This window comes from Poecilia mexicana, unplaced genomic scaffold (genome assembly GCF_051168715.1).
Source record: "Poecilia mexicana isolate PSO_F unplaced genomic scaffold, ASM5116871v1 scaffold_21, whole genome shotgun sequence".
NCBI classification, from domain to species: Eukaryota; Metazoa; Chordata; class Actinopteri; order Cyprinodontiformes; family Poeciliidae; genus Poecilia; species Poecilia mexicana.
Window position 1 is genome coordinate 13,699,465 of NW_028263390.1, and position 19,331 is coordinate 13,718,795.

At 38.5% G+C, this 19,331-nt stretch overlaps 1 protein-coding gene across 7 annotated transcripts in view; it reads right to left on the reverse strand.

Annotated features, from left to right (window-relative positions):
* Positions 1-19,331, reverse strand: part of sash1a (SAM and SH3 domain containing 1a) — a 166,695-nt gene that overhangs the window by 62,084 nt on the left and 85,280 nt on the right. Inside the window, exon 1 of one of the 7 annotated variants that reach the window (XM_088001773.1) lies at positions 12,407-13,127. The exons of the other annotated variants lie outside the window; for them this stretch is intronic. The gene's annotated coding sequence lies outside the window, so the exon portion shown is untranslated. Of the gene's footprint in view, positions 1-12,406; positions 13,128-19,331 lie in introns of those variants that run through there. 7 annotated transcript variants of the gene reach the window in all.

Genomic DNA, 19,331 nt, shown 5'->3' on the forward strand with positions numbered 1-19,331 from the left:
AGAATATCAGAAGTTACCATTTTTTAACAGAAGAACTTGTCTTTCAGGAAGCGTTTTCACATAAATAGTCGGGACCCAAGTCAGCAGCTTTACCACATTGTCATTACGTGCAAAATGTTCAGCTGCTTTTCTGTGTACATTTGAGCCTATGCACAGTTTCTGTCTTTCCAGCTGGATCGCTGTTGACTCAAAACCCAACCACACAATCATAAAGCAAACTGAACCTAACCACTGCGACCAATACTTTTTTATCTTTTTTTTAAAGGAATTTCCCCACTTTAGTTGCTCATCCTGCGTACAAAAATATGAACCCGGTGTCAATGCACACCCAGAAAAATACAAAAAAACTCTTGATATCCCCAATTCCTTTTAAAAAGAGGACCTTGTTTAAAGAGGTTTGAAGTTATCCACTGTTTTCTTTAACAAATAAAGTTGATGGTCATATAAAGTGAAGACCTGGTTTTATTTCCCATTAAAGATTTCAATTGTTGATTTTTATACACTCCAAGATTTTTTTAAACCTCGACATTTTTTATATAAAAAATAGCTGAATAAATTAAGCAACTTAAACATAACTTTCAATTTAAATTTGTGTTTTCCATCTTTTGCAAGTGACTTGAGCGGCTTATATCCAAGCCTTACATTTTAGCTACTGAATGTTTTCAATATAAACTCTCCCACGACGACAGAGCAACGAGGACGGAATAACAAGAATATTTTGATTTTTAGAGTAGAGTCCTTTCACTGGTTTGTAGTTTTGTCACAGTATAAGAGGACCTCATTTCCTCAGCCTGAGCTCCAAATGTTGGATTAAACTAACATTACCAACACATTTCCTAAAGTATTTTAAAACATTTGAATTTTACTGTAGATTATAGAATGCGAGACGTTTTAATCTAATAATTTGATTAGTAAAGGGTATCATAATCTGGAATCCAAAGCTTTAAAAATTCCATTCTGTTTCCATAGATATTTATGTTAAAAAAACAAAACAAAAAAACTAACAACAATGAAGCAGAAGTGACATTTTTAATTTCTCTGAAAAACTGGAGCTACAGTAGCATCTTTCCAAAGGCTGCACCTAAACCTCTGAGGCAGAAACAGACTTAAAGGTTACTATGGCAATTGCCCAATTCCTGACAGAAACTGTGGTGAGGGTTGCTTCAGCCTGACCACAGCTCATTATGGGCTGGTGGGGAGTCACTGTGAGATTTCTCCTCCAGACACTTTCTGGAAGCTAATTAACACACATCTCTTTACACCAGCTTACACTCGCTCTGTTGTTTCGTGGCATTTACGTCCCCCACAGATTTTCATTAATACAAACACACAACAACAAACTATGTTAAACAAAACAAATACAGTACAGAGGTCAGTGATCATTAGTGGGTTTCAATTGTGATCTTCCAGTTAGAGTCAGTCAGTCCACCAGTAAACAGACTGGTCCATCAGCCCGTCACCTTTCTGGAAGAGCAAAGCTTCCCTGGAGCTAAGACAGCTAAGCAGGACTGTAGTCTGTTTAAAGGTTAATATGTTCACTAACAATGAATTATTGTTGGGTGAAGGAGCAAATGGTTCAGTCTCAGCTCAGCACAACTTCTAACCCTTATTATTAGATGCTTTTACTTTTTACCTGCAGTTATTGGTAAAGTTGTGTTGAAAAGATTTAAAATAAATTCATCTTTAACTGCAGCACATTTTATTGCACTCTTTTTTTCTGAATCCAGCCATTAGTTTATCTCTGCAGTTAATTTAGTCGAAAAAAAAAATCTGATGTTTGCAAATTCACCGGCGTCACATTGATTTTCACCCTTTTTGCTTTAAAACAAATAGGGAATTCAAATGTCCTGTTTCTGTGAGGTTTATATGTCATGAAGGCCCATTCATCAATGCCAAATCTGGGCAGGTTTATTTATTTATTTATTTTTTTTACCTCAACTCAATACTTTAATGATGGATGCTGGAAATACATGCATCAAAAAAGGTGAAAATATGCTTTACATAGCTACCTTACAATCTAAGACATCTGCACACGAGGGAATCTTTTTTTTTTTTTTTTTTTTTTTACACATCAAAAATGTGTTTCCTTAAACAAGGAAAGTAAAACCAATATACTGATCTAGTGGGTTGGAAAACATGCTTAAACAAGAAAGAAATTCAGGAAAGAAGGCATCAGAAAGAGTGTCCCTGAAGTACATCCAACCACACACACGCACACGCATTTACAATCACAGGGGGCTGGTGTTGGCACAGACAGTTAGGAGCTGCAGGGCTTGATGTTGAGCCCACGCTGCCTATAAAAAAAAATAAAAATAAAAGAGATCCATATCTTGTGGAGCAAAACTAGATTTTTGCAGAGATTAGTGTGGTTTTCACCTACCTGTGCCTGACCAGAGTTACCTTTAATGTCTTAATAATGCTGAAATAAATAAGTAAATAAATAAAACAGCATAGGTAATTTAATTGTGGGCACTAAATTTAAATCTGGATATGAAAACATCAGTCAGAAACAAGACGAAACTTGAATCAACTCTGGATGTCGTTATCTTTAATATTTTTGGAGACTGTCTGATTAAACTGTGTAATTAAAAAAAAAAAAAAGAAAACAAAAAGAGCACAATCAAAGCCCCTTTATGAAATGTAGCGTTCCCTCTTCTGTTTGTGAGTCTCAGATACCATCAACGTCATAAAAGACAAACCTATCAAATGATCTAAAGATGCACCTGGCGGTTTTTGTACAGGTATTAAAGCAAATACAAGCTGCTTAAAAATTTTTGTGAGGACACCAAGCAGCGAGATTTTACCTGTTTTGCATTGCTTTTAACATAATCTTGTTCCCAAATTTTCAGCTATTTCTTTAAAAGAAACTAAAACACAACTCAAATGCTGTCATGCAGCATCAACCAAAGTGCAGAACTAAAGTTTTAAGGTGTGGCACTGAAGTTTAGGTGGAGCTGGGAGAAAGCCCGGCCAGGTTTGCATTGCGTCTTAACATTTAGCCGACGCATCCTCTGTGAGACATCCGATCTTCTGTGTTTATACAGGCAAATGTCTGGTGTTAGAAAGCCAAGCACATGTGGTGGAAACATGTTTACAGCTGTGGTCTCACTTTAGCCTATGATGTCATGGCATAGAAAAAGGCGGAAAAAAAGGGGGGGGTTTCTTTGCATGTCAATTAAATCTTTTAATTTCCCATTGTGCAACTGGAGACAATAGGACAAACTTCAAATTGAACATATCTTGAAAATAAACTTTTTTTAGGGTGTTTATAACAAAGAAAAAGAGCTTAAACGAGGACAGTTTAGGGCTTTAGGACCAGAAGAGGAAGGAGAAAAAGTTTGAAACTCCACAGCTGAAGTAAGAGCTCCCCCTGGGGCAGAGCACCAATAATACAGTCAGATTTGGCCAGGTCACGTTAAGCTGGGGCCATTTTAATTTTTGTCTCCTGATGGCCTCTCTGTCATAAATTAGTGTACACAATGTTCCCTTCTAAAGCCTTCAGAGATTTTCAGGATTTTCTAACGTTAAAAAAAGAAAACAGGAGTGGAAGAAAGAGAAATCACTTCAGGTAAGAGAAAATATATGCCTCTCAATCTGGTAAGCAACCAAAATTTTCACAATTATCTGAATTCCCTTTCCCGCATGTTCTTTGGCTGGTGTTCTTCCCAGGCTTTACCTTTAGCAGCACCTGCCTACCAAAGGGAAATCTATTCCAGCGAGGATGAGTTGAGGGCTGATTTATCTCCCATCTGATTGCAGTTTAAAACATCATGCAATATCAAGAGATTTAAAACTGCGTTCTTGAACGTTTTTGTGTTTTTTTTTGTTTTGTTTTTTTTTTCCCCCCAAACACATAAACACATTTAGGATCTAGAAAAATGGGATACTGTCCTAGAACAACTCAATTATGACTGTTTGAGTAGCAGGCTGTTGAATACAGCTATGCCAGTATTTAAAAAAAAAATGTTCTGGAGATGGCGCCAATAATTTAAGTTGAGATGTCAACATGCTTTCCACTAAATCTCAAACCCTTCTCCTTTCTTCACTCTTTGACTTCCACACCAAAAATAACATTTGCAAAAAGATTATTTGTTGGTAAAATGTAGTTTCTGTCTTTTATTTCAAGCTTTGATTTTTTTTAATTAACCCAATTAAGAGCCAAATAGCCATCTTTATCTTTGAGCTTTATTTTCTCCACTTTGCATTAGATGAATAAATGAAGAGCAAAGACGCCCGCCACAAGATTGTAGCTTTTTCAGATAACTTTCATTAGCAATCCTAGTTGCCCGTTTATCCAATTATCTGTTAAAATAAAATGTTAAGGTGTGAGCATGTAGAGGTGTGTTATTCTTGGCAACAGGGACAAGTGAGTATTCTGCTGATGTTAGATGTATTTCCAGTTGCACCTATAGCAATTCAGCATTTCCATGGTAACAAGACAATGGTTGATCAACCATTCTGCATCATTCCAGAGACGTATTAGCAACAGAGGAAAAGTTTTTTTTTTTTTCATCCCATAAAGAAACGAGCTTCCTGACGTGAAGCCAGCATGTAAAGTCATGAACCCCTTGAAAGACGAGGACCGAGACCGAAGGAGATCGGATAAATAGCTGCTGGGAGTTAAAGGAAAAGACGAGAAATACACAGACCCCGCTTGTCTGTTGTGTCCGACAGCCATAATTATAGTTTAAGAAAAACATGACAGACTGAAACTTTACACCCCATGTAAGCAAATTTTTGTTGAGAGAACTCAGTGACCTCCACTAGCAGGAACAGTACTTCACAAACAGCCTCGGTGAAGGACAAAACAGTGAGCAATCAATCTGTGAAGAAGTCACATCAGCAGCTCACGATTTGAGGAACTGAATATTTCAGCTCAAGAAACCCACAACTTCCCCCACTCCCAAAGATGCTTTGTTTTATTTTCAGAGTGGATGACAGAGCTGTCTAGTTGATTTAACAAAGTGCATTTATGATTTGATTGCTTCTTGTCTTTTGAAAATGTAATCCAAAATACAAAATGACCTAAAAAGTATAATTTCTCTTTATCGTCAAGAAAAAAATGATAGAAAACAGTAAAACACTTACAGGCCTCTGGAAAGACTTTGGCATATTTTGACCTCACTATCTTAGTTTTTAACATCGTCTTCATTGTTATTAAGATAGGCTGTGCTGGGGAGGGATGCAAAATGTTCCATCTGAACCAACAAAATGTAAAAAGGAACTTGCATTTCCATCTTAGTAGGACATTCTGCACAGATGCTAAAAGTTGCATTGCAAGTGTCAAAACTTTTTTTCATTCATAACTGAAGCAGTTTATTTAATCAATCAGGGCTGTCCTCTCAAATGAACTTTAGCCATCTGCCTCCCATTGCTCTAAATATTCTCAGCACCAGATGTGAGGTGCGTGTCCTTTCTTGTGTGTGTCAGACCTTCACCGTGATTTGTGCTGTCTGTGAAGTATCACATGCATGGGTTTAAAGTGGGGGCAGCTTTAGTTTTTTTCAGCCGGGATACAGAGTGTGAGAAAGTGCTAAAGGAAAGTGCTAGCTGCAGCTGATATGGGCCCCCTGGGACATCCCCTCTGCTGAGGTCATACTTCACTCTCCAACTCTCGTACATCAGTGCTGACATCACCATTGATCTACGCCAAGCTGTTGCCATGGGTGACGTAAATGCATGTTTGTGAGTGAATGCTTTGTGTTAGGAAGGATCGTCAAATTTTATTGGAGTTACAGTAGTGCAGATGGACATGTTGCAGGTTTTTCTAAGTCTTCACAGCTGATGACTTATTACTTTAAAAGCAGTCGATTATAAATCCTAATTCCTTTAATGCATCCATGCATGCAAGCTTTTTTCTTTTGTGGTATGTAGCTGTGGTAAACTGATGAATTGGCTATTTAACCATCTCATCCAGTTTGAGGGAAAAAAAAACAAACTAAAACAGCTAAATAAGCCAGCATTATAAAACTTAATCTAAAAATTGATGTAAATATTATAACTAAAATTAAAAACAAATGTTTTATCTTTCATCCGTGAGCCAACTTATGAATATAATGTATTGTTATGCTATATTATCTTGTTGTATTATTTTGTATATCTCAATGGATTCAGTTAGGACAAGAGAGGAAATGTTTCATTAAAAAAAAACAAAAAAAAACCCTACAAAGGTTTTCCAATATATTCAGATATTGTGAAAGTCTTAAACATCCATTAATTTTATTTGGTTCTACAGTCCCACAATTTCTTTAGATTAGTATTTATTTAGGCTTTCTGATTCTGTGACATATTTATAACACCTAGAATGCATTTTGTTTTATAGTCTGTTTTAGGGATGCACAGTATTTGAAAATGTAGCAACGTTGTAATTGGTAAATAAAGTGATAATGATATTGTCCCGGAATATCAATTTTCATCTTTTTCTCATCTGTGTCTCCAACACTCTGTTGTTTGGGGAATATCATTTGTGTCCAGTGTGAACATCTGCTGCCATAGACTCTGTCCAACTGGCTAAATTTGACATTAGATTGAAAAATGCAAGTTAACACTCGGAATATATTTGCCAACAATTATTACACTACAGGATGTCCTTTGCGATATCAATTTTGGACAAACTGATGTTACGATAATGATATATTTGCAATAAAACTGAAAAGACACACTAAAGAGTGTTGAATATGTATTCTCTTTAAAGCTTCCAGGATTAAACCCACACTATACATTTATTAATTTTTAAACATGTGATAAGTACCGGTACATCAACAAAGATCTATTCTTGTCTGACTCATCAGTATTGAGAATAAAGAATTGGACATCTACAGAGTTCATAAATTCAATGCCAAAAACTTCTACTTAATGTTGACACCTCTCATAAAGACAGTTTTATGTTCTCAGGTTAAATGTCAAATGCAAAACAATTAGACAATTGGCATACACCAGTTAGACGGTCAGTAAAGATAGCAAATCTCTCAGGTCCTGTGCAGGCATGCCTTTTAGATGCTGCTCATCTGCTGTAAAACGTTTCATTTCTGCTCTCATCCTCCTCATCCAGTTCTCCATTTTTGTAAATTTCACAATTTACTTTTAAAAGTCACAATACAAAGCATGCTGTTCACATCTAGGTACAAGGACAGAGATAAGCAAAAAAATAAAAAATAAATAAATAAATAAAAAGCAGCCAAAGGTCAAAGAAAAACAGAACCTTCAAAACGCTTTCATCAAGACGACTTTAAAAGACCATGAAAAAAAGTTTGGCTCCTGTTATGGAATTTATTACGATATTAGTGGTGATTTGAAACTTTTGTAGAGTGATGTTGCTGTCTACAATAATAGTTTTTCCAAACGGTTTACCGTGGATGATTCAGAAAAAGCCATCTGCTGTTGCACAAATAAAACATGGCAACCGTGAACATGTTTTAATTCAGTGTGTGGCTAGGCTCGCGTTGCGTTGCCAACATCTGTGTTGAAGCCGCCGCCACCTCCTTGCTGTGCCAGCCGATGCACTGAATCCTGGGAAGTGAGGCAAGAGTGCCAGCAGTAATCAGAGCTCTTTGTGTCCGCACACAGACCTGCCTACAATGCATAATGGCTGTAATCCGCTCCCCTCAATGTGTCGTGAAACCTGTGACAGGCTCAAAACTCCAGAAATATTCCAGACTCCGTAACTTTTACCACATTACAGCTAATCAGGTTTAATATGCAGGCTTCGCAGTAGCGGCAGAACCACAGAGAGTTGCACAACGGAGCCAGAGCTTGCAACACTAGACAGATTTGGAATTGTAAGAGGATGGATGTAGTTTTGAAGAGAAATTTGGCTTTTTGTGCACCCCTCTGGGGGAAAAAAAAAAAATAAAGCTTGTATGACACTTTGAGTTAGTACAAATGTACCACCTCTAGCCATATAATTGAAAGTATATATATATATATATATATATATATATATATATATACATATATATATATATATATATATATACATACACATATAAATATATATATATATACACATATAAATATATACACCTATTAATGAATGTGTAAAAAAACAGATTTTATCAGCTTCATTTCTTCTTGTTAATAATCATTATTACAGAAGTAAATACATGCTTGACATAAGAAACACAATGTATCCATATCAAAGTAAATGCAAATATGTAGGGTACTTTGAGTTCTAAAGAATTTCATCTCGTTCCAATGCATATTCCCAGGTGCCATAGACTGACAAAGGTGACTTTCACAAGAAAATTGAGATGAACCGGACAAATTGCGGCAGGATCAAAGCCGGAACCATGAAAATGAGTAGGCTGTAGATAAAACGAACGAGGGAGCAAGATGTTTTAAGTGCAGCTCGGAAAACTCATCTTTTCCCGTAATAAACGAGGCTGCTTTAACAACATCAGAAAAGGAGTGGGCTCAAGAAAATCTATTTTAGGAATGAGGGCACATAAATTCAATTGCGCTTGCGGAGCTCACAGACCATGTTTTAGACACATCAAGATGTTGTATAACACAGCAGCTTGAAAGAGATTTACAGACCTTTTAAACATTGTGTCGCATTACAACTATAAACCTCAAAGTATTTTGTTAGAATTTTGTGTAAAAAAAACAGAAAAAAAACTACAAAAGCGCCAAGTAATTGTGAAATGGAATGTAAATCAAAGATTGGTTTTTATTTTATTTTTTTTCGTTTACAAAAAAAAACGCAGTTTAACTTTTTACTCAGCCCCTTTGTGTTAACATTGTAGAACCACTTTTGGCTAAAATCACAGCCTCGAGTCACTTGAGGTCTGGAGGTATGTCTCTACCAGTTGTGATAGAAATTTCGTTTGCCCAATCTTCTTTACTGAGCAACTCAAGCTTAGTCTGTTTGGAAAGACTGTCTACACAGCCAATTCCCAATGTTGTCACACATTCACAATCTTGTCTTAGCCATGAGTGACTATTGTAGCCCTGAGTTCATGTTTATGATCATGAACCTGTGCTATTACAGCCTCCAAAATGTTGTCTTTTATTATTGTCACTTAAAAGTTTTAGAAAAGTCCATGCCCCTGATAAACATAAGCATGCCACACCTCCATGCATTTTTCACGGGGAAGATGTTTTCAGAATTCTGTAAAGAGTTAGTTTTATGTCAAACACACTACCAAGCTTGATCGCATTTGACCAAAACACCAATTCTGTAACCTTCTTTCAGCAACGGCTTTCTTTGTGTTGCTTTATTGTAAAGTTGTAGAGTGCATAATAAAGAGTAGTCCTGTCATGGGATTCTACTATCCGAGTTATGGCTTTCTGCAAATCCTCAAGAGTTACCAGAAGCCTTCTGGCTGTTTCCCCAAGTAATTTATCTCCTAGCTCTGCCAAGCAGGTTTGGTGGGTTTGGCAGATATAATTCTTTTTTTGTTCATCGTTTTACCAAAAAAGGCCTAAATCTATGAGGTCAACCTAATTCTGTATGGCCACAAAATATGGAAAATGTCCATAGCTACATGCTCATTGTAATTATCAATACAGTGTTTATTGTTGTAGTCACAATAATCTTTATGTAGTGTTGTCTTGCTCTGGTTTCGTCACTGAGACATTATTGCATTGCACAATGGATGTACACTGACACTGAAAGAATGCTATCACCATGACCAAAACAATCCTGAGTGTTCTCACTGAGCCAAACACATCACACTGTTCCCTGCTCTGAATTGTTGGCTGGCACGCAAACAGTACACTACTGTACAGTGCACCGCCTGTTGTGCCTCACTGGCTGTAGAATCTGAGGCAGTGATGTGGTGTAAGGCGTGTTGGCTTGGCACTCATTGCACACATGCCACCTGCATCATGGCGTCATTCCTTCTAACTTTTTCATCACCCGGAGATGCACGGTTAGCGACAGCCAGACATAAACCGAAAAGCAGCGTTGCAGGCAGACACAGACCAGCTGTACAGAGAAGAGAGACATGGCTGAATCACAGATGCACATGCGGTAGAGGCTGCACAGTCAAACCGTTCTTCGGAGGCTGCGGACGAAGTGATGTTTGTGCTTCATCACTGTCTCAGTCATAACAAGCGCGCAAAGTCAGAACGTCGGCTGAGCTGCAGAGAACCTCCAAACGGAAAGCAAAAGACAGCTACACATTCAAAGAAACTCACCTATGGTTTAATATTGTGCATGTCTGTGGACACCTGTTGCCATGGCATTTGGCCCTGCCATGGCATGAATAAACAGCCACACAAGAGCCTGCCCAGTACTGGCACAAACTGCAGCACAGTTGGCATGGACAGTTTCATGCATCAGAGGAAGAAAAGAAAACCTGATAAATCCCATCCAGTCAAACTGGAGCTTCTTTTAGGTAGAGCTTTTCATTATGGTTTCATGGAGTTTCAAAGCAACAGAGCTCAAAGACAGAAAGGGATCTGAACTTGCGTTGGCAGCTAAGGCCTCGTTCTGCCAAAGCTGTCACTGAAGCGACAGTACTTTTTTTCTTTTTTTCTTTTTTTACAAAAGTGACAGACATCAGTTGTCTGGTTTGGTTTTGACTTCACTTGCACGTGGCTTGCGTACAACACAATTTTTAGAGCAATCAACATGTTCACCTCAGTGCATGAATCATAAGGGGTGTTTTCTCACGTGTGTGTGATTACATTTTGTGTTTCCTCTTCCAAATCGGGCAATCACAATGACACTGTACGTCAGCTCTTCCTGCACAAAGGGAAGTCTACTAGGGCTACTTTGACCTAAGAAAACTCCCTTTCCTCCAATTTCATTCCTTCTCTCTTCTCTGCGAGTCCCCTCACATCCACACCTCCCTCCATCCGTTGCCTCTTGTTTCTTGTCAGCTGGTGGGGAGATCCAGATGTGAAGGCAGAGGGAATTGGACAGGAAAAGGAGAGGGAGAGAGGGACAAAAACAGAAATCTACATCCCCTGGAAGACAGACTTCATTGTCCAAGACTCTCTGGACGAGGCTTTTACACACATAGACAAAAACAATTATGTGCACTGAACAATGGAGTCCCTCTGGACAACAAGGACCAATTGTGCTCTCCCTTGCAAAAGTTACAGCTGCCAGTTTCACAGTTTGTTTGTTTGTTTGTTTTGCTATTTTATGTGATCAACCAACGCAAAGTAGTGCATAAATGTGAAATATGGATAGGTATCAGGGAGAACTAAGCTTTTAAAGAGTTACATCTTCAAAATTATTAAAATTCTCCATCATACCGCTCCTTAAATTGAAACTTATTTTCAATTTCTTAGCAAGTATCAGATGTCAGAGGTTTTACTGATTATACTGGGCAAAAAAAAAGAAAAAAAAGAAAAAGAAGAATGCAGATGCTCCTTTACCACCTTTTGCTTCTCAATGTCAGTAAGCTTTCTGAAAAAAAGGGCTATTGCACTTTTCCTAAACTTAAAAGAGAGACATTCTAGGCTGTTTTGAAATGCTTTGGTCACAAAAAAACACAATGATGATGATGGTGTGAAAAACTAAAATGGTACATAATTGTCAAGTAGGCATGGATCGGCTACCTGAATCAAGGTGTGTCAAGGTTTTAAAATGTTGCCGTTTCAAAATTAAAGGAATATTCCACTGTATTGTTGCTCAACTCTTTATGAGATACCACAGAAAGCACAAACTTTTCTACAGTTTTTCTCAGAGTGTTGAGAAAACAGTAGTATTTGCTTCTGTCCCACCTCTTGCTGCACACTGCTGAGGGGCTGGCTGAAATAAGGCTTCTACTATTGCTGACAAAAATGATTGATTCAACTGTTTCGAAATACTTTGAGTCACAAATAAATAATGACAGTCTTCCCCAGGACAAGGACCACTGCTCAGTCTCAATCATGTTTGAAGCTCAACACAAAGTTGTTAGAAGCTGATGGCAGGAACAGGTTACACATACACAGAACTTACCTATTACTCTGAGATTTTAAGCTGTAACTGGTTAAAATATGTCAAAGTTATATGAATCTGGCTGATGTAACAGTACATTTCTTCACATGTACATGACTAATAAGTTAATTACGCCTATATAAAGGCCAAGATGTGGAATTACACACAAGCAATTAAGGGGAATTTCTACACAATGACAAACACAGGCAAACTAAACACACCCATTGATCCTGGAACCATGTGAATTAAATTAATCAAATGAGTCAGCAAGACAGAGGCTATTCAGTCATGTGCAATGTTTGGAAAAAAAAAGGCTCAGTACAGAAACACACCAATCCAAACAAGAGTTTCTCCATATCCCTTTAACAATCCGCCACATTAACTTTTGTTGCTCAAAAGTCAAACAGCTTGATTGCTGCAACATGTATGTCAACCCATTCTCCTCTGGCAGAGGAGAGAAAACCAAATTAATGAGGCAAATATTTATTCTCAACAGAGGACCCCAAAATTTTAAATGTCATTACTCACCGTGAAAATCTACCGAAAGCCTTTCCCCAGTCCGTCTGCAGAGTTAGCACAGACTAACTGCTGAGAAACAGGAGCAACAAGTCGAGCCCAGTGGAGAACAATGCTTATCTGCCAGAGTTCAGCACAGCGTAAGCAGAGTGGAGACACACAGCGATCCAGTCATCGGGGCCGCCGCTCACATGGGACGCTCCGAAGAGGAGGGAGATATGAGAGAGAGCGATGGGAGAGTCTCACTCAGCCCAAAACCAAAGGAGGGTTCTTGCACTCCTTTCTCCACGTCTTGCAGCCTTCTTTCCGAATCCGTCTTGAGCAGTCTCAGATTTCGTGTCTGTTTCAAGTTGGCCTGGCCTTCCTCTGTTTGTTCCCTCCCCTTTCCTTTACTAGCTCAATTCTTCTGGGTTTTTTTTTTCCCCAGCTTACACACACAGCATCTCTTTGTTATCTCTGTTATTGAGTTATGAATAGTGAACAAAGTCCTTGATGTGTGTCTCTTTATCTGGGTTAGCGATGCAGGGTTGTGCTAATACACAGCTAAGTACAAATAAAAAGTAAAAAAAAATAAAATAATCATCACAGGATTGTTTCTCGTCACTGACCTTACATGCAGTCACAGAAAGCAAAAAAATAAAAGACAATTCAGATTGTAGTTCCTTCTATTTTGCGCCCTTCTCTGATGTCATCCCCTTTACTTAAAGCCTTCAATTCAAATGTGGCCCAGAAACTACACCGCAGAGGGATAGAAGTAGAAAAGCAGTGAGAGAGAACGAGAGAGTCAGAGAACCTGATACAGCTAAAAGTAACAATTATTTGAATGAGTCACTCAGCAGAAAGGTTTTTTTTTTCTTTTTATTCCGATGTTAATTTAAGAAAAAGAGGAGAAGTCCAAAGAAGAACACGGAAAAGTTTGGGGGGGAGAAATCGGCTTATTCTGGAACGCTGTGCCTTCTGAGGACTCCCAGAGGTCACGGGAGAGGAAGAAATGGGAGAACAGAGAAGGAATGGAAGACAAAGGGAGGAGAGACATGGGCTTGGATGGGTACCAATGTACTTCCCATCATCTAAAGTCCACCCTTTAGGATGCATTTAACCAAAAAGATTTTATGACAGAACCAAATAACATGAAGATAAGACACAATCATTAAACAGAGTACATAAATACACAAGATAGTGGATTCTTATATTTATATATATATACATTTATGTCCTAGTTCAAGACTGACCAGAAGGAATGTTTGTACGACACAGCGATGGATTGGAACGCAGCGAGATGGACCAAACAGACTTCCTGAACATCACAGGAACCAGAAGTTCTGGTTAAATGTTTCATTTCTCTTCACAGGGTGGTCATTAATCCCCCTCTCTGTGAACCGGCCATAGCATCTCTGGGTTGTCATGGGAACACTTTGCCAAAACACCTGAAGCTTGTTTTTATTTGTCTGGTTGTCTGGCTTCATCTTATACCCCTAAACAAAAACTTTGTATAAATACAGAAGTTCTGTAGTTGTGGAGAACTGCAACTGCAGATATTGTTCTAGGTCATAGAACAATATGACCAGGCTTTGGAGATTTGACAGATTACTGTTGGAGGAACCTACAAACACATGGCCACCCATCTAAAATTACAGGCTGGGCAAGAATAGCATTAATCAAAGAAGCAGCAAAAGAGGAATTTGGTAACCAACAATGGCTAATCACTTATGCCTTATGCACTTATGCTGCTGAAATGTGCTATACAAATAAAATTTGATTGTTTGATTGATTGATTGACTGATGGATTGATTATGCCACAAATCTGCTATTTGTGAAATAAGATAGCTTGAGCTAAATACAGGAGAATCCTGGAGGAAAACCCATTATGGACTGCAAAAGACGAATAAGCATAGAGCCAGAGCTGCAAAGGATGCGACAGAATGGCCCCGGTCATGACTCCGAACAAAATCCAAGAGAAAATCTGTGTCGAAACTTTGAAGTTGAGGATCACGAAGCAGTCTATTCAATCTGACTAAGCTTGTGCTACATTGCAAAAAAAAAAAAAAAAAGAATGTGCAAAGTTTTCAGCATAAAGATATGTAGAGCTGATAGAGGTTCTATGGGTTATTGATTCAGTGGGGTGTAATGCAGAGTAAAAGCACAGATCAATTTTCCATTTTTTATATGAAAAATTTGCAAATCAAATCAAGGATAGCGTGCTTATGTTGTCTATAACAAGATCCAAATTAGATATATTAACCTTTGTGGTTAAAAGGTGACAAAATCTGCTATTTTTAACCCTTTTTCACGGCCATATATTGCTGCACCATACATAGGATGCTTTCAATCCAGTGACTCTTAGATTGACCCGTGTAACCACTTCGGTAAAGTCCCATTGCAGCAGACCTGCATCCTGTTTAGACCTGCCGTCACAACATTTAGAGAAGGAAGCGTACTGAAAGAGGCTGAAGTAAACATGCACAGAGAAGGAATTACAGAAAATCAGGCTGAAAGTGAATCTCTAGGATGTGCTCTGTGACCAAATTATATAAACAGACAGTTTTCTTTACAGTGTATACACATACTTCCCATCTGGCAAAATGTGGTCAGCTATCGCGGTTGAAGTGGTTGGAAAGCACATTTCCTGTGTATGAAGTCAAGTATGTCGAAGAATGTGTCCGATTTTTTTATTTTTTTTATTTTTCGAGCCATAAAGCAAGATCAGTGAGTTGTGTTCAGCACACTATCGTGTTCCAGCCTTCAGATCCCAACAATCCCAACACAAACATATAAAGCTATGTGAAAAAGGATTGCTCATTATGGAAATGTCTGCCAAACATGAGTATGCGAAACATAGACACAGTGAGAATGTGCTTTTTTTTTTTTTTTTTTTAGGCATCTTTAATGTTTGGTATCAGCAGGTGATGGAACATCAAAGAGCCCCTGCATCTGCTGAAACAGATCAGCCATTGAATGCATGCAGATCAGCATATTAGCAGACACACAGGAAAGTCATTTTGTTTGAAGTAATGGGTAATCATTTCCATAATAAGCAAAAAAAAAAGTCCATTATGAAAGTATAATGTAGCTTTTCAGCTTTCATAGGACGACTTTTCATTTATGGAGTTACAGGCCTACGATTGATTTAGGAGAACAGCACACACAGTCATCAGAGGCATAAATGTCATGTTAATCCCGGATATTTTGATGATTACTTTGATCTTTTCTTTTTCCACAAAGGCTGGTGGTACATAAGTTGAAAAAGTCCTGTCCTTATTATACAGTCATGAATGGAGACTGATTTTCAGCTGTCCACAAGGAGAAGCAAAATCTACTTTTACAGTACAGTCAGAATCACAAAGACTCGGCTTGAAGGACAAGGCGGCGGGGCTTTCAAATTCAAAAAAACTGGACCAAAACTGAAGGATGGCGATCCAAGCATTATGATGCTAGATTAATTTGCTGGCAGAAAATCTATCATGCATTATGTAGCTGCCATCGTCATCACTGACACGTGTGCAATGCACAAAGCAGATGAAATGTTGAACTATCTGACTGGTCGCTCCAAACATAATAATTTCACTTCCACACAAAAGAAACCTGTTGAAAAAAATGTAAAGATTAGTTTACCCTGAAACTGCAAGGGGTATGAATAATTTCAGATGCAACTGTAAATGGTTGAAAATTGAAATGTAATTAACTGAAAACAAACTAAATTAATTACCCACACAAAAAACAAACAAACACGAAAAAGCATTTATCACCCCAATTTCTATGTATACAAATAAATAAAAGCTAGTTATACAATTTATAGAACTCTCTTTCAGTTGGCATATAACTCAGTCACATATTTTAAATTGTTTTAACTACTTTTTGCTCACCTATGAGAGAAAAAAAATCCCTTAGTCTGAGTCTTGCAGTCACCACAAATAAAATAAAGAGACTTCACCAAATTCCATGCATACTGATACAAGATAAAAAGCAAAACACGTATCAAGTGACTCAAAATCAATTAGAAGAAATTAAATAGGCCATTCAATTACTTTTTGAACCAATCTTGTCCCTCCTGAGGCAAACAATCAAGCCAGAAACAAATTAAATCTGAAGATGACTGCTTGCCGTAGGTCTTATTATACACCGGGACTAGATGACAGTATTTGGCAGCATGTGTGAGAGCTGCAAAGTATGGACATGTCATTTTCCCTAAAGACTTTATGAAATGACCAAATGGAGAAGGACTCGTGGAAAGGTCAGAAACAAGTTAATACAGATGAAGAGAAAAACTGTTTAAGTGCTTTCAATTTCAGTACAATTTTCTGATATTTCAACACAGTAATGAATAGTACTTTTCTTTGTGACCAGTAAAATGAGATTCAGTGAAACAGACTCCTCTAACATGCAAGGCAAGACAGACAATGCAGACAGAGGAAGTGTTAGATTATGACAGACTCACTGTCATAATCTAACGTAATCAAGAAGGACTGCAGAATCTTGAGCCATATGTTGGTGCACTTATTACACATACAGGAATTTTTTGTTTTTCAATGCATCAAACTAAAACAAATAATAATGATAATAATTGACAGCCCCATAATGGTCAAATTCAAAAGAATTCATGAATTTTAAACCACCGGCAAAGAATTTAGCAGCAATGCCACATTGCTGCTAAGTGCTTTATATGCATCTGCATATAAAGCAATTTATATGCAAATGCAAAACAAGCGTCGGTGCACAAAGCTAGAGAATAATCAGCACAGGGATCATCCACTTAAATGGCCTGATCCACTAATATAGACTGCCATTAATGAGCTAGCAACCTTTACAAACAAACTCATGAGCAAAAGGCGCAAGAAAAACATTGCATGCAAGAATTTTTTATGTGTTGTGTTTCACTGTTTGATTTTAGACTTGATTTCAATGATCCCACTGAAGAGGTTGAAGCATACTGCCACAAGGGGGCAGTAAAGATCTGGTTTACTACAGTCATGTGAAGACAGACATGAGGAGAGATACTACACCAAGTCATGCCAAAGCAGGGAGTGAACGTGATGAAAGACCGCAGCAGAAAGCAGACAAACAGACGGAGCCACAGAGCACAAAGAGCCGAGGTTTTAGAGAAACAGTCCAAGACGCTGCTCTCACACAGAATCCCTTTACAAGACATGTTGAGGTACAAAAGCTCGAAAGACAGAGCCAACACGGATGTAGCAACAAAAAGCGAGGCGAGAGGGGGGTAGTTTCTTCTCTGCTTATCAAGCCACTAAATCAGGCTGCTGGTTGTGGGGACATGCTCTGTTTGAGTGGCACCAGCAAGCTTGGCTGTAAAATTAAATGAGCAACCATTCTGTATTCCGCATTAGTGTCAGCGCTGCAGGCTGTGTATGGGTCACCGTGTGTGTTGATGAAGAGAGACAGGCGAGCTGGAAAACATAGAACCTCCATTACATTTAGCCTGGGGGGGGGGTCAAGGAATCGCAGAACCTGGGGTCCAGCATGTGAAACTGCACTTTTTTTCTTTTTTTTTCCCCCCAAACAAAGTGGAGGGCGGTAGCGGAACCAGAAGGTCAAGTCGCTTCTGGGTACGAGTGTCATGTCAGTTCTCTCAGATTGATAACATTCACTCCAGCTTTTATCACTTTGGTCTAGTTGGAATATTTAAGCAACACTTAAACTGAACTGCAGCAATTAATTAATAGCCAACAATGGGTCATTACTTGAAGGTTTTATTTGATCTGAACTGTGCAGACGTAAAAGATACGGCGCTGTGGTAGATAATTGGGAAGCACGACTCTTTCTGGCGGTTTCTAGGGAAGAAAGATGACTAACTGTCTGAGAGACATCCCACTTGTGGTCACAGTGAGAAATGGGCAGTTGGAGGGAAAATTCTGCAGACCCATTTTCACTGCGACCAGAGTTTTTCACACAAAGAATGAGATCAGCTGAAAAAAAGATGAGGCTGTGCAGCTGGACCATTCTCTCGACAGCAAGCCACAAGTAATGCCACTAACAGTATATTCTCCCTCAAGCTGATCCTTTTAGGTTGCTTTTGTGTCACAAAGTACGTTTTTGTTTTTTGGGAGTTGGAGGGGGATTTAAAAAACATTAGTCTTTTAACAATATACTCAGGTCTTTTGAATGTCAAACTCAGCAGCTTTTTTGTCATTCAAAAGGGGTGAAATTTTGTTTAAATGTGAACGTAAAGCTCTGAATATGAAGGTGGCACCAAGGAGGCAACAAAGAACAGTAAAGATAAAAGTATAAGTAAACAAGCACAAGCCCAGAGGTTAAAACTGTATAAAGAGATCGCTGTTATCCGTACGTAGACAGATTTTCCCTTCTGTAACATAAATGATCCCTTTGACATAAAACAGCATTGTATGCCTATTAACATACATCAATCTGAAGCATGAGATTTAAATAATTTTATAAGTGTTTATTCTGATCTGTGTCAGGGTTAGTTGTGGCAGAAACAGAAAAAACCCTAAATTGAGCAGTAAGACTTCTGCAAATCGTTCACCAAAATTTGCACAAGCCACGGCTACATGTTATGCATTTGCTTTAGTTTGTAAATAATTGGTGGCTAAAATGCCAAGCAAATATTGAGCGCCACTAATCTCTCCCCAGCCTATCTTGTCATAAGTCACTGTCTTTATCTGTTCCCAACCTCCTTCCCCCTTTGTTTCACTCCACCTCAGAGCCCCCCAAAAAAAAAAAAAAAAAAAATCATAGTTCTGGGAATATGCTTTTCAGTCCAGAGTAGCAGAAATCCAACCAGAGAGCTGATGATTGCCTGTGATTACAGTCTGAGCCGCTTGTCCGGGCTCATCTGACCGAGCCTGAGGTAACGCACCCTCCTCACTCGAGTCATTAACTGGAGAGCGCCGAGGCTATGAAAGGCTCGCCAGGGAGCCAGTGACACGTTTCCTTCACCTTGACATCGCCCGGAGGTTACACC